The 13589-nt window shown below is 40.9% G+C and overlaps 1 long non-coding RNA gene across 1 annotated transcript; it reads right to left on the reverse strand.

Annotated features, from left to right (window-relative positions):
• Positions 1-1464: 1464 nt before the first annotated feature.
• LOC113011217 (uncharacterized) lies at positions 1465-2536 on the reverse strand. The gene is made up of 2 exons (XR_013905264.1): positions 2304-2536; positions 1465-2229 (listed from the first exon to the last, which is right to left on the reverse strand). It is a non-coding gene; the product is annotated as an uncharacterized LOC113011217 (long non-coding RNA).
• Between the last annotated feature and the right edge of the window lie 11053 nt (positions 2537-13589).

The raw sequence follows: 13589 nt of genomic DNA on the forward strand, positions 1-13589 counted from the left end.
CTGCGAACTGAGCTTGAGCTGCAACTCTGTGTCTTGGTGTTCCCAAATGTTGCTTCATCCTCAGAGTTTTGCTAGCTTCTCTGTCTTCTTCAGTTCTTAATAGGAGTAACAGTTCTGCAAAAGAAGGTGGGTTGGATTTTCTCTGCTTCAGCTGAAGCTCAGAGATAAGATTGCTATCCCAACATCCCCTACAGAATTGGCTGAGCAGGTGCCTGTTCACTTCACTCTGCTTGACTCCTCCCCGCTTGACAGCTAAACTCAGGGCCACCTGAAGTCGCTGTAGGTAGCCGGATGGCTTCTCACCCGAGTTCTGCAGCGTGTCCATGAACTTCGCATAAAGTTCTTCCCCGTCCTGTACAATTCCATAAGCAGAATCAAGATGTTGAATATAAGTCTCTGCTGGTAGGTCGGGGTTAAGGTGCTTGATTATGTCCGCTGCAGGTGGTAAAAGACTATCAAGGATGTGTCTGGATCTTCGCAGTTCTGAAATGGCTGGATCCTTTAAGATGAGATCCACTCCAGAGCACCATGTATCATAGTCCACCTCATGCTGTGGGTGTGGTAGTCTCCCAGAAAACATGCGCAGCTTATGGGATGAGCGTATGTTTACATCTTCGCTCTTTACTATATGCTCCACAACATACCTCTGTACTTCAGGTGGATTCAACTCAGCCGCAGACATACTGATAGAATGTCCTTCTGTTGTTGTAGGATGTAGGGCAGCTGAAGAAGTGACAGGGCTAGCCATGTTGTGGGTTTGTCGATCCGGAGTGGCAGCCATTTTGTGTTCAGATGCGGCAGTGCATTCCTGCTTGAGCCCTTCTGGTTTTCCTGGGCGCAGTTCTGAAACAGCTCCATTTATTTGGGTCATTAGTTCTTGGAGAACTTCAGCAAAATCCTGACCAGACAGTTTTGCTACTTGTTTTAAGTCAGCTAAATAAGTCTTAGTCTTTGTGCACCCGACAGTAGCCGCATAGATTTTAGACAAGCTTTTTATATGATATTCATTATTTAAGGGCTTAAATGTATACGGCAGAATCGGACCCAATAAATCAAAAGCAGACCCCGTTTTAAACTCAACAACGAGCATATTATTAAACTCAGAGCCGGGTGAGTTTATTGGCACGGAGCGTTCAATAGCACCATACTGGAGAAGAAAATCTTCAACCTCCTCAACCACATATGCGGGGACGCCACTGACCAACACCGCGTTTGGTATTTTAACACCTAATGACTCCAACAAGTCCATGTTCATAGTAATATGGTGAGATAGTGAGACTGAATGTACACAACAATATTATACTTGACACAACCTCCTGGCTGGCTCGCCACTAATTTGTCTTATGTAGCAAGTACATAAGCTAAAATAATTTAAGTTGGTTATGAATAGTTGGGCTAATTCAGAAGATATCAGATTCGGCTCTAGGAGGTGAGTGAAGTACAATAAACGTACAACCACAGATATTGTGATTACAATTGTTATTTATAGTGAAAATAAAGTGCAATTACCAAACACCAATATTTACAAAATCTGCAGACAAGGAAAAAATAAAACAATTCAAGCTTGTAAAATATCCGCTGCACGGCAGTGCAGGAACCTCGTCCAACCTCTGGCAACAATGTCCATAAAGTTTATTTCATGAGTGATATAAGTCCAACGCGTATGACAGTCTAGACAAGTTGAAATTTGAAGTAGGATGATCAGCACTAAGATTCCAAAACTGAAATCTCAGAAGTGAGATTTAGGGGACTAAACCAAGAGGGGAGAGTGTAGGCCGCAGCAGCCTCCTACCAGACCGCAGGAAGTTGTAGCTGGGGTTCTGGCTCGTTGGGCCTAGCTCGCCATCCAAAGTAGTGGTGTCGCTGTGGTCTCTCCAGGGCACCACTAGCCTGCACTATAATCACAAAACCACTATTAGCAAAATTCATCTAAACTTCCCAAGCTAGCTTTAGTTCCAGTGTACACATAAAATCCATGAGAAAATACAACAAATACATATCCAACCATTGTAATGAATTAAAACAAATGACAATCTCAAATAACAAAACTACAGCCACATAAAGTGAGAGCAGTAGTAATACAGTAAGCCTCAGCCATCCCATCAGCTAATAGCACTGGCATACTGTTACAGGTTACAAATACAAACAAACATTCAGACTCACTCACCATTCACTACGTGCGATGTCACATACGAGCCCCACGCATCTACCCACGGCGGTATCAAAATACTGTTAAACGCAATCCACAATTAATTCAAAACAAGTCAAGATAGTAAACAGCAAAAAGCGCTCGCCCCACGTACCTGTTGCTTCCATCCGCTAACGCCTCTCCCCCGCGTCGTTTCGAGGCGACAACCCGGAAGGCATATATCGGTGCCTCGCGAATGTGATTGGTCACAACAGGCATGTGCAGCCTCGCGGCGTGGCGTGCGTCATGACGCACGATGCCTTCACGGACACGCTCCGGTTGGAATTTAAGATTCCAATTTAGTTATAGACGCAGTTCTTTTTATTTTTATGTGGGTTACACTAGATCTAAACTCAAATAACCACCTGGCAGAGACAAAGACAGCACTCTCCTCCACTTTCATCAAAACACGAATTGAGGGAATACAGTTTTTGAAGAATTGTGTTCATCTCTAGTATAGTTTCAGAGACCTGGAAAGAAGCTCTTCAACATTTAATTTGTTGTATATCTGCAGCAGGAGCGATATAATGACCAGTTACATGGAGCAACAGGTGAAATGAGAGAGAGGTGAGGGCGCTTCTTTAAAAATAGATATCTGGGGGAAAAAAGTGGTGCTGGAACTCATGAATCACACATCAACTTATCTCTTATGTTTACAGAACTGACATTTGGAGGTGCTGCTTGGCATGTCTGGTTTTGCAATTTGCAATTTGAGAAATAAACGCAACATGTTTCGCTGCTGTGTTTGTTCACAGAATTGAGATGGTTATGTAATTTTGAGAGAACTATTGTAAGAACAACTGCAAATGTCCAGGCTTATGTTAAAATTGGATCATTTTTCTTTTTAAAAGAGTTATATATAAATATTAAGATCAATATTTTGGCGATGGCTGTTGTTGTCCCGTGCACAGCTTCTGTCAGTCTGAAGAAAAAAATAAAGAAATACAATCTTTGTTCTAAAAGTTTCCAGTTGTCAAAGAGAGGTGGTGATATTTGAATCCTCCTTTATATTTTAGTGTCTTTGCCACAGCCCAATCTGAAACAAATGGGGTTAAAAAAGATGTATGGTAAAACTAAAAGAGGAAAAAACAAATGTAATCTAAATGTAATCTAGATTCCATTAGACTTCCCCCTCTTTTATATCCAGTCTTTAAGATGGACTTGTACAGCAACTCAGGAAAGTAGTGATCCCAAGTTGTGAATTTGTAGAAATAGGCTTTAATTAATTCTTTATACATATCTTGTTTGACTGAGTTATTATAATTTTAAAATGATATGCATAGATTTTTGCAGGAATTTAAAGGTATTAAGGTATTTACATAAGTCAATTTTGGTGACTTATTAGATGCATCATTTGCTGTTCCATTGCCTCACCTGTTACATCATTGCAGGTACACCCAGAATATTACCAGACACTGAAGCAAAAAATAAATAAATAAATAAAAATATCGCCCTATACCAGAGGAAAATTGCATAAAGACATGGTTTCTGCAAAGTGCTGTCCTTGTGTCTGCAGGAAAATTGATTCCACTGAGTGATATTCTCGTTTTATGGAGCAATTTTATTGTAAAATCAAGTCCTTTTTCTCAATATAAATCATAAACCTTTAGCAAGTCTTGACTCCTGGTCATGTCCTAGTTTACTTCTAAGGGCTATGTGCTGATGGAGATGCAGTGTGCAGACCCTGAGGAACTCAGCCTTGCCATCAGCTGCATCAAGGCAAAGCTGCCTAAGGATGAAGATGCCGAAGCTCACCTTAAGCATGTGTGCAGGTCAGAATTCAGCAAACGGCTGAGCACATATTGCTCAGACTGAAGAGTCTTTGAGGGAGATACTGGTTTCTTTTAAGCCACTTTGAACAAGTCATTCAAAACACACAACACATGCCGAATGATTGTTTTTGTCTTTGCATAAGTTTAAGAGGACTTTGTAGCCCCTACATTTGTTTATCTCTTCTCCAAATGACTTAATTAAATTAAAATGAAATATGCGGGACCTTTATAACCCAACTTTTAATTGAGTAGTACAAAGCCAGATATCCACTGGCACAGTGAGGAGGAGCCGAGTGTTCATTTATCTCCCGATTTAGTTCCCTTTGATTCTTGATTCAGTTACATCAGATAAACGCAAACGTTGCATTAAGATTTATTCGAATTTATGCAGGGAAGTGAAAAACTAATTTCTCTGCTGTGGGAGTGCTGAAAAAATATCAGCCTGATTTCTACAGACAACTGACCGGCTAGTGCTGTGTCCCTGGCAGGGACCACTTCAATAAATCAGGCCACTGAGGACACTGACGTCTTGGTTGCATAAACCTTGAAAATATTACTGGACAAAGGTAACCAGCCATTTGATTTTAATATTTAGTTCCACATAATGTCGGTTAGTCAACTGAGTTGTAGAGTGCAAAATCAGATATTCTCGATCCTGGGCCTGCAAGAAGTCATAATGCCCTTTAGATTTCCCCTCAATACATTACAAATGTCACAATGGGACTGAACGGACTCACGCGCAGGCTCTAGGTCTTGAAAGCACAAGAGTCTTTATTACAATACACCAGGTGATTATTTACAAAGGTGAGGGGAAAGCCGGGCTCTGGGGGTCCACACACGAACGGGAAAGACGCCGAAAGTCACACACACACCCCGTCCACTCCTCACGCTCCTCTTCACACTCCAATCACTCAGGTAATACAGGGGTTGATCCAGGGAATCTGTACACAGAGACACAAAGGGATTATAAGGGCAAATCGCTGAGAAAACACTCTAGAGGTAACCGAGCTGGGGTTACACTGACGAGGATCGGCAACAGTCCAGTGACGAGAAACACAGAGCTGCCATCTTATAAAGGAGCTGGAACACTCGTGATGAGCCACAGGTGCGTGATTGCGACCAGGTGCGTGGGCCAAGGGCAGGAGCCCACAGGTGAGCTCCGCCCAGGCAGAGGGAGGAGGGAAAGAGGGGAAGGGAGAGAGCAGGAACAAAAAAGAAAATAAAAACATATGTAGCCGGGTAGGCACAGGGACCCTGACAGCAAATTTAAAATCTGACACTATTAACATTCTATAGCTTGGAAAGAGAGAGACAGACAGATTATAGATATTGACATATTTACAAACTCACACATACAGAACCACAGATATTTTTTACTGAAATAAAAGTCCTGTAATTAATAGTTTTATAATTACTGATAAATTGTTACTCAAATACACAAAAGATACCGGGAAGTAAAAGAAGGCCTGGTTCCTTTTGAAACTGACTGAGCAGTAGTGTAACATGGACTGAGCCATAAAGCGTATAGTCAAAGATAAGGCTTGAGGGGTTATTGTTAGAACCTCTGTGTCTCTGCTTGAAAGACAGAGAGCTTCACAGAACTGTGATAGTAATTATAAGCACATTCAAGTGAGTCTCTGCAGGTATCTGTATTGCAGTGGAATTATAACTGAGACATAAAATATATATTTCTGTGGGTTAGTTTCAGTATGTAACTGTGGCGGGGTGTGGTTTGTGGCTCAGCTGCAGGAGATAGAGCAGTGGGTTGAGGGTGTGGTATCAGGAGAGGCTCACCCACACAGCTGACCTCCATCATCTGATCACGTCTCCCTATTTGAGTATGTCACCAGGACCAGAAGACAAAACTGTGCAGGAGGAGCACAGCTGGAGATAAAAACACTTAACCTACAATGCTGTGTGGGTGGGTCCTTTATTGTGTCACAGTAACCAAAGCCATGTTCTTGACTGTATCTGCCCTAGATATTACATTAAGCTATGAGTACAGAGCAGTTATCGGTGGAGAAGTTCTTTCTCATCAATGGGGCAAGAAAATGCTCCAGTAGTGAAAACGTTGCTGCATAGTAGACAGAATCCCCATTTGGTAAATTCATGGAAGGAAATGTACATTAAAACATTTAGTTAGAAAGAGCTGGATAATAACTGATTCATATTTTGTTCTACTTCATTTTTAAATTTTATGTTTCTTTGGGGCTTTAAACACAGCAGTGACATGTATTATATGATTGTTATGGTAAATTCCTAGATACTATATACAATGATAAATGTCATATACAGAAAGCAATCTCTGGCATTAGCTCTGTCCCTTGTTTCAAACAGAAAAGAGCACAGTGTCTGAAGAGATCATCGATGTACTAACTGCAATTCTGCTGTGTACATTAGAGCTGTCACATATCATACTCAGGATGTATTTGTAGATGCTCTGTTGGTTCATTTCTCAGATAACAAAACAGTTTGTTGTGAGAATTGTTTTCATCTCTGAAGGCTCTAGTACAGTCACCTTTCAAGTGGATTTCAAGTTTTACTTTGATGGATGAGACAACTTGTGGCTCCGGCACCAACTGTTTCTCTTTCAGTATGTTAAAAATCAGAAGCAAGCGTCTCTGTGCAAACAGTGGCTTGAATGGCTCAGTATTGATTGTAATGCTCTTCAGCAAGATTATTTCTCTCTTCATGCATTGTAACTGTAACAAATGTTGCATAAACTTAAAGAATTCAAACTATGCATAATTATTCCAATAATGTGACAATATAACCACTAATGAGAAGGGGGGGGAAATGAAAAAACTCTAGAGGCCTAGATATGCAATATGCTTTGATTCAGTGGATGGCTTATAGTAAAGGCTTGCCTTCACTTACTTTCAGGTGAGCATGAACATGAGTAGCACTCTGCTAAGACTGTGATTAACTGCTGCAGTGTAGTGGAAGGGGATGGGATCACAAGACAAGGAAAACAAACTGCTGTTGCATGTGGTTGACGACTGAGACAGCAGCACCTGCATGAAAAGCCTTTCTTCAAGAGACGCGTTTGTTTATTTTCTATATTTTTTTTAAATTATATGTTGTTGAAAGCTCAAAATATGTGCATGCTTTCTTCTTTTCATATTAGAGTTGGAATCTAAAATTGGATAATGATTCCTTTGCTTCTAAGCTCTCACCTCTTGTTTTATTCCATCGACCTCATACCGCATGTGGGGCTGTTTTGTTGATGTCAACATTTAAAAGTCAGCACAATTTTTTAAAGCAACATTCAAAAGCAATACAAACTGAACTACACTGATTACATCTGCTTTCAATACAGTCTGTGTCTTTTCACTTACGTATGAAGGAATTCTCTGGTTTGTGTAATGCAGATGAAAAAGAAAAGGTAAACCTTAGACCAATTCCCTTTAGCTTCCTATACCTACAGGCTATGAGAAACTTAAAGGCCTTGTGTGCTCCAGGCACACATTTTGACTGTGTTCAAAGAGTCTTTGGTAAAGCAAGGATATCCAAGTTTGTGGTTCGGCTATGATTAAAAAAAGGAACCATGAAACAGAACTTAAATTCTATTTAGTCTCAATGTTGCTCTGTATAGAAGCATGATTTACATACGTTTCAAGTTCAATTCACTTTGTTAAAGAATTCAGTTCCAGTGCAGCTCTATGGTTGTATTGAGCATCACTTGGAGCATGTTTTGGAAAGATAAAAAGATCAGTGACACAGTGTTTGTTTGGTTCGTTCAGATTGTTTTCTTGACCTTGTCCACCAGCTCGAGCAGCCCATCAATAGCATGCAGCTCACACAAGACAAGCTTCCTCAATTCCTCTTCACTTCTCTCTTTCAGCATTGCCTCATGTTAAATCTTCTTCTGTAAATTTACTTTTTTAGTAATTTTGTTCACATCATTTTCTTGGCTCTACTTACATATTCCTTCTGCTTTTCTTTCACCTATTTTCCACTTATTATAAATTATATATATATATATATATATATATATATATATATATATATATATATATATATATATATATATATATATATATATATATAAATACACTCAACAAAAATATAAACACAACACCTTTGTTACTGCTCCCATTCCCCATGGGATGGACGTAGAGACCTAAAATTCATTCCAGATACACAATATAACCATCCCTCCCAAACAGTGGTCACAAATCAGTCCAAATGTGTGGTAGTGGGCACATCTGCTATATTGAGATAATCCATCCCACCTCACAGGTGTGCCACATCCGGATGCTGATCTGACATAATGAGTAGTGCACAGGTGTACCTCAGACTGCCCACAACAAAAGGCCACCCTGGAATGTGCAGTTTTTTGTGCTATTGGGGGTCTGGGGACCCAGAACCGGTCAGTATCTGGTGTGACCACCATTTGCCTCATGCAGTGCAACACATCGTCGCATGGAGTCTATCAGATTGTCAATTGTAGCCTGTGGAATGTTGGTCCACTCCACTTCAATGGCTGTGCGAGGTTGTTGGATATTCGTGGGAACTGGTACACGCTGTCGTATACGCCGGTCAAGCACATCCCGAACATGCTCAATGCGTGACATGTCCGGTGAGTATGCTGGCCATGCAAGAACTGGGACATTCTCAGCTGCCATCTGCCCTGAACAATGTGAACCATGATTCATCCGTGAAGCGCACACCTCTCCAACGTGCCAGACGCCATCAGATGTGAGCATTTGCCCACACAAGTCTGTTACGGCGACGAGCTGGAGTCAGGTCAAGACCCCGATGAGGACGACGGGCATGCAGTTGAGCGTCCCTGAGACGGTTTCTGACAGTTTGTGCAGAAATTGTTTGGTTGTGCAAACCAATTGTTCCAGCAGCTGTCTGGGTGGCTGGTCTCAGACGATCTTGGAGGTGAACCTGCTGGATGTGGAGGTCCTGGGCTGGTGTGGTTACACGAGGTCTGCGGTTGTGAGGCCGGTTGGATGTGCTGCCATATTCTCTGAAACGCCTGTGGAGACGGCTTATGGTTGAGAAATGAACATTCAATGCACGGGCGACAGATCTGGTTGACATTCCTGCTGTCAGCATGCCAATTGCACGCTCCCTCATTGCTTGTGGCATCTGTGGCATTTTGCTGTGAGACAAAACTGCACATTCCAGGGTGGCCTTTTGTTGTGGGCAGTCTGAGGTACACCTGTGCACTACTCATGATGTCAGATCAGCATCCTGATGTGGCACATCTGTGAGGTGGGATGGATTATCTCAATATAGCAGATGTGCCCACTACCACACATTTGGACTGATTTGTGACCACTGTTTGGGAGGGATGGTTATATTGTGTATCTGGAATGAATTTTAGGTCTCTACGTCCATCCCATGGGGAATGGGAGCAGTAACAAAGGTGTTGCGTTTATATTTTTGTTGAGTGTATATACACACATTGTACTCTCTTTGTCTCTTTTCTGCAACCTCTTCACATAAGACCTCTTTTCTTTTTCCTTGTTTTCTTTTCTTTGTCCCTTGTTCCCTTACATCATTCATTTTCCTCTAAGTTTTCCCATCTTGATCATCACCGTTCTTCTCACCGACTTGTTTTCCAGTAGAAGTAACACAATGCTGCAATTGCAGAGATTATAGTTTTGTCAAATGGCGCTTAAATTCAGATGACAAAGCACCCACCCACTCCCCCCGCACCAAAAAATACCCACTGTAACAGTCCACTGTCTGCATCTTGTCCAGCATTAGGTATACCAATAGTTATCATAGGAAAAACCAACATACAGTTTACATGATATCTTCTTTTTTGTTTGCATGCAGACAATTCAATATGTAAATACAGTTAACTGAATAAAATGTTTGGGTTTTAATGCAGCACTACTTTACAAATGTTGTGCTGCCTTAGAGCCAGAACATCTATTCCATTTGTTATCATTTTAATTTTGGTTTTCAGCCTTGTCCCTTGTGGACACAGATGCATTTAGATTCTATGATCCTTTTCATTTTATTACGCATCATAAATGATGAAACACTCCAGCTCTATGCATTTTTTGAGAAAACATATTCTTACATTTTTGATCACGTTTTCAAAGTAACCATGTCTTCTAGTGTTGTCTTGCCCCTGCCTAAGCACTTTTAAACTGTGTTGCTTACATCAAGCTTAAACAGTCAACTTAAATTGCCTAAGAGCCGAACAAATGAAGAGTTTCCCCACACAAATAAAGATGGTCTGTTTATACTGATTAGTCAACTGCTGCACCACTGCACTTACTGAAAACAATTTGTCTCTGTAGTTGCTAAATGAAGCAGCAAAGTTGCTAAATTGGTAACACCGGCAAAGCTGTGGATTGTAGAACCAAAACACAAAGCTGTTTCAGGGTTAGTAGTCTGTTGATAGACAGAGTTGAGCTTTTGCTGTGGATTTATTATAATAGCTGAGAACTTTTAAATGAAGGAACATTATTATTGCTGCCTCTCATTTCCATAATGCTCCATGTGTTAATTTCTCTGCTGGAATCCAGTACTGGATGAATCTGCCCCATAGAAAATACATTTTATCCCAGTGATACTGAATGCTTTGTTGCTGGCTTTGAACACGAATCAAAAGCTAGGCTGCAATTATTGGGCATATTTGTTGGGGTATGTCAAGTGCACAGATTTCAAAACAATCTTGTCTTGTTCATGTTGACAGATCACCAAATGGATTAGCCTCTTTTTACTCCTCCTCTAAACTCTTCACCCTCCGACTATTCCCACTCCAACATGGCTGCATTATTTTACTTCTGCCTCATTAGTCATGAGCTGACAGGGAGAGGGTGTGTACAGTCAGCTTCTAACAGTGCCGACCCCGGCCTCCCTGGGGCCCTGAGGAAATTTCCGCTGGTGGCTGGGTTGGAGCTGTGAAAAATACTTCCCATATAATTATGAGAATCACATAGTGATCAGATAGTGTTTATTTTGAGTTTCTGAAAATTACAACCAAGTTGTAATCTGCTTCCCTGTTTTTATTTTCTTTTGACCATGAAGGCATCTCTGTACCTTATACTTCAACAATGATACTCAATTCAATTCAATTTTATTTATATAGCGTCAAATCACAACATAAGTCGCCTCAAGGCGCTTCATAGATACAGAGAAAAAAACCCAACAATCATATGACCCCCTATGAGCAAGCACTTTGGCAACAGTGGGAAGGAAAAACTCCCTTTTAACAGGAAGAAACCTCCGGCAGAACCAGGCTCAGGGAGGGCCATCTGCTGCGACCGGTTGGGGTGACAGAAGGAAGACAAGATAAAAGACATGCTGTGGAAGAGAGACAGAGGTTAATAACAGATATGATTCAATGCAGAGAGGTCTGTTAATACATAGTGAGTGAGAAAGGTGACTGGAAAGGAAAAACTCAATGCATCATGGGAATCCCCCGGCAGCCTATGTCTATTGCAGCATAACTAAGGGAGGATTCAGGGTCACCTGGTCCAGCCCTAACTATATGCTTTAGCAAAAAGGAAAGTTTTAAGCCTAATCTTAAAAGTAGAGATAGTGTCTGTCTCCCGAATCCAAACTGGAAGCTGGTTCCACAGAAGAGGGGCCTGAAAACTGAAGGCTCTCTCTCCCATTCTACTTTTAAATACTCTAGGAACAACAAGTAGGTCTGCAGAGCGAGAGCGAAGTGCTCTAATAGGGTGATATGGTACTACAAGGTCATTGAGATAAGATGGGGCCTGATTATTTAAGACCTTGTATGTGAGGAGCAGGATTTTGAATTCAATTCTGGATTTAACAGGAAGCCAATGAAGGGAAGCCAAAACAGGAGAAATATGCTCTCTCTTTCTAGTCCCTGTCAGTACTCTTGCTGCAGCATTTTGGATTAGCTGAAGGCTTTTCAGTGAGTTTTTTGGACATCCTGATAATAATGAATTACAGTAGTCCAGCCAGGAAGTAATAAATGCATGAACTAGTTTTTCAGCATCACTAAGAGACAGGATATTTCTAATTTTAGAGATGTTGGGCAAATGGAAGAACGCAGTCTTACATATTTGTTTAATATGTGCATTGAAGGACATGTCCTGGTCAAAAATGACTCCAAGGTTCCTCACAGTGTTACTGGAGGCCAAGGTAATGCCATCCAGAGTAAGAATCTGGTTAGATACCATATTTCTAAGACTTTCAGGGCCGAGTACAATAACCTCAGTTTTATCTGAATTAAGAAGCAGAAAGTTAGCGGCCATCCAGGTCTTTATGTCTTTAAGACATTCCTGCAGTTTAACTAATTGGTGTGTGTTATCTGGCTTCATGGACAGATAGAGCTGGGTGTCATCTGCATAGCAGTGAAAATGTATGCTATGTCTTCTAATGATACTGCCTAAGGGAAGCATGTATAATGTAAACAGAATTGGTCCTAGCACTGAACCCTGTGGAACTCCATAATTAACCTCAGTGTGTGAAGAGGACTCTCCATTTACATGAACAAACTGGAGTCTATTAGATAGATATGATACAAACAGTACCTGTAATACCTACAGCATGTTCTAATCGCTCTAATAGGATATTATGGTCGACAGTATCGAATGCTGCACTAAGGTCTAGCAGGACAAGCACAGAGATGAGTCCACTGTCAGAGGCCATAAGAAGATCATTTGTAACCTTCACTAAAGCTGTTTCTGTGCTGTGATGAGCTCTGAAACCTGACTGAAACTCTTCAAATAAACCATTCCTCTGCAGATGATCTGTTAGCTGTTTGACAACTACTCTTTCAAGGATTTTTGATATGAAAGGAAGGTTGGAGATTGGCCTATAATTAGCTAAGACTGCTGGGTCTAGAGATGGCTTTTTGAGTAAAGGTTTAACTACAGCTAGCTTGAAGGCCTGTGGTACATAGCCGATCATTAGAGATAGGTTGATCATATTTAAGATCGAAGAATTAATTAATGGCAGGACTTCTTTGAGCAGTTTTGTAGGAATGGGGTCTAAAAGACACGTTGATGGCTTGGAGGAAGTCATTATTGAAGTTAACTCAGACTCTTTTTCTCTAATTGATCTTTCTAACTTAACATCAATGGTACTAAGAGTAGCTGTAGATAATATTACAACTGTGGGATGATTACTGGTAATTTTTTCTCTAATGATAAAAATTTTATTTGTGAAGAAGTTCATGAAGTCATTACTAGTTAACGTTAAAGGGATTGTTGGCTCAAAAGAGCTCTGACTTTTTGTCAGCCTGGCTACAGTGCTGAAGAGAAACCTGGGGTTGTTCTTATTTACTTCAATCAGTGATGAATAGTAAGATGTTCTGGCTTTGCGGAGGGCTTTCTTATAAAGCAGCAAACTATTTCTCCAGGCTAAATGATGATCCTCTAAATTTGTGACACGCCATTTCCTCTCCAGATTACGAGTCATCTGCTTTAGGGTACGTGTTTGAGAATTATACCACGGAGTCAGGTACTTCTGATTAGAGACCTTAGTTTTCACAGGAGCTACAGTATCTAGAGTCGTACGTAGTGAGGAGGTGAAATTATTAACAAGATAATCGACTTCTGTTGGGATAGCGTTCAGATAGCTGCTCTGCTCTATGTTGGTACAGGGCATTGAAGATGATAACAGTGGGTGGATTATATTCTTAAACTTAGTTACAGTGCTTTCAGAAAGACATCTAC

Source organism: Astatotilapia calliptera, chromosome 23 (assembly GCF_964374335.1).
Source record: "Astatotilapia calliptera chromosome 23, fAstCal68.1, whole genome shotgun sequence".
In the NCBI taxonomy this organism is placed as follows: Eukaryota; Metazoa; Chordata; class Actinopteri; order Cichliformes; family Cichlidae; genus Astatotilapia; species Astatotilapia calliptera.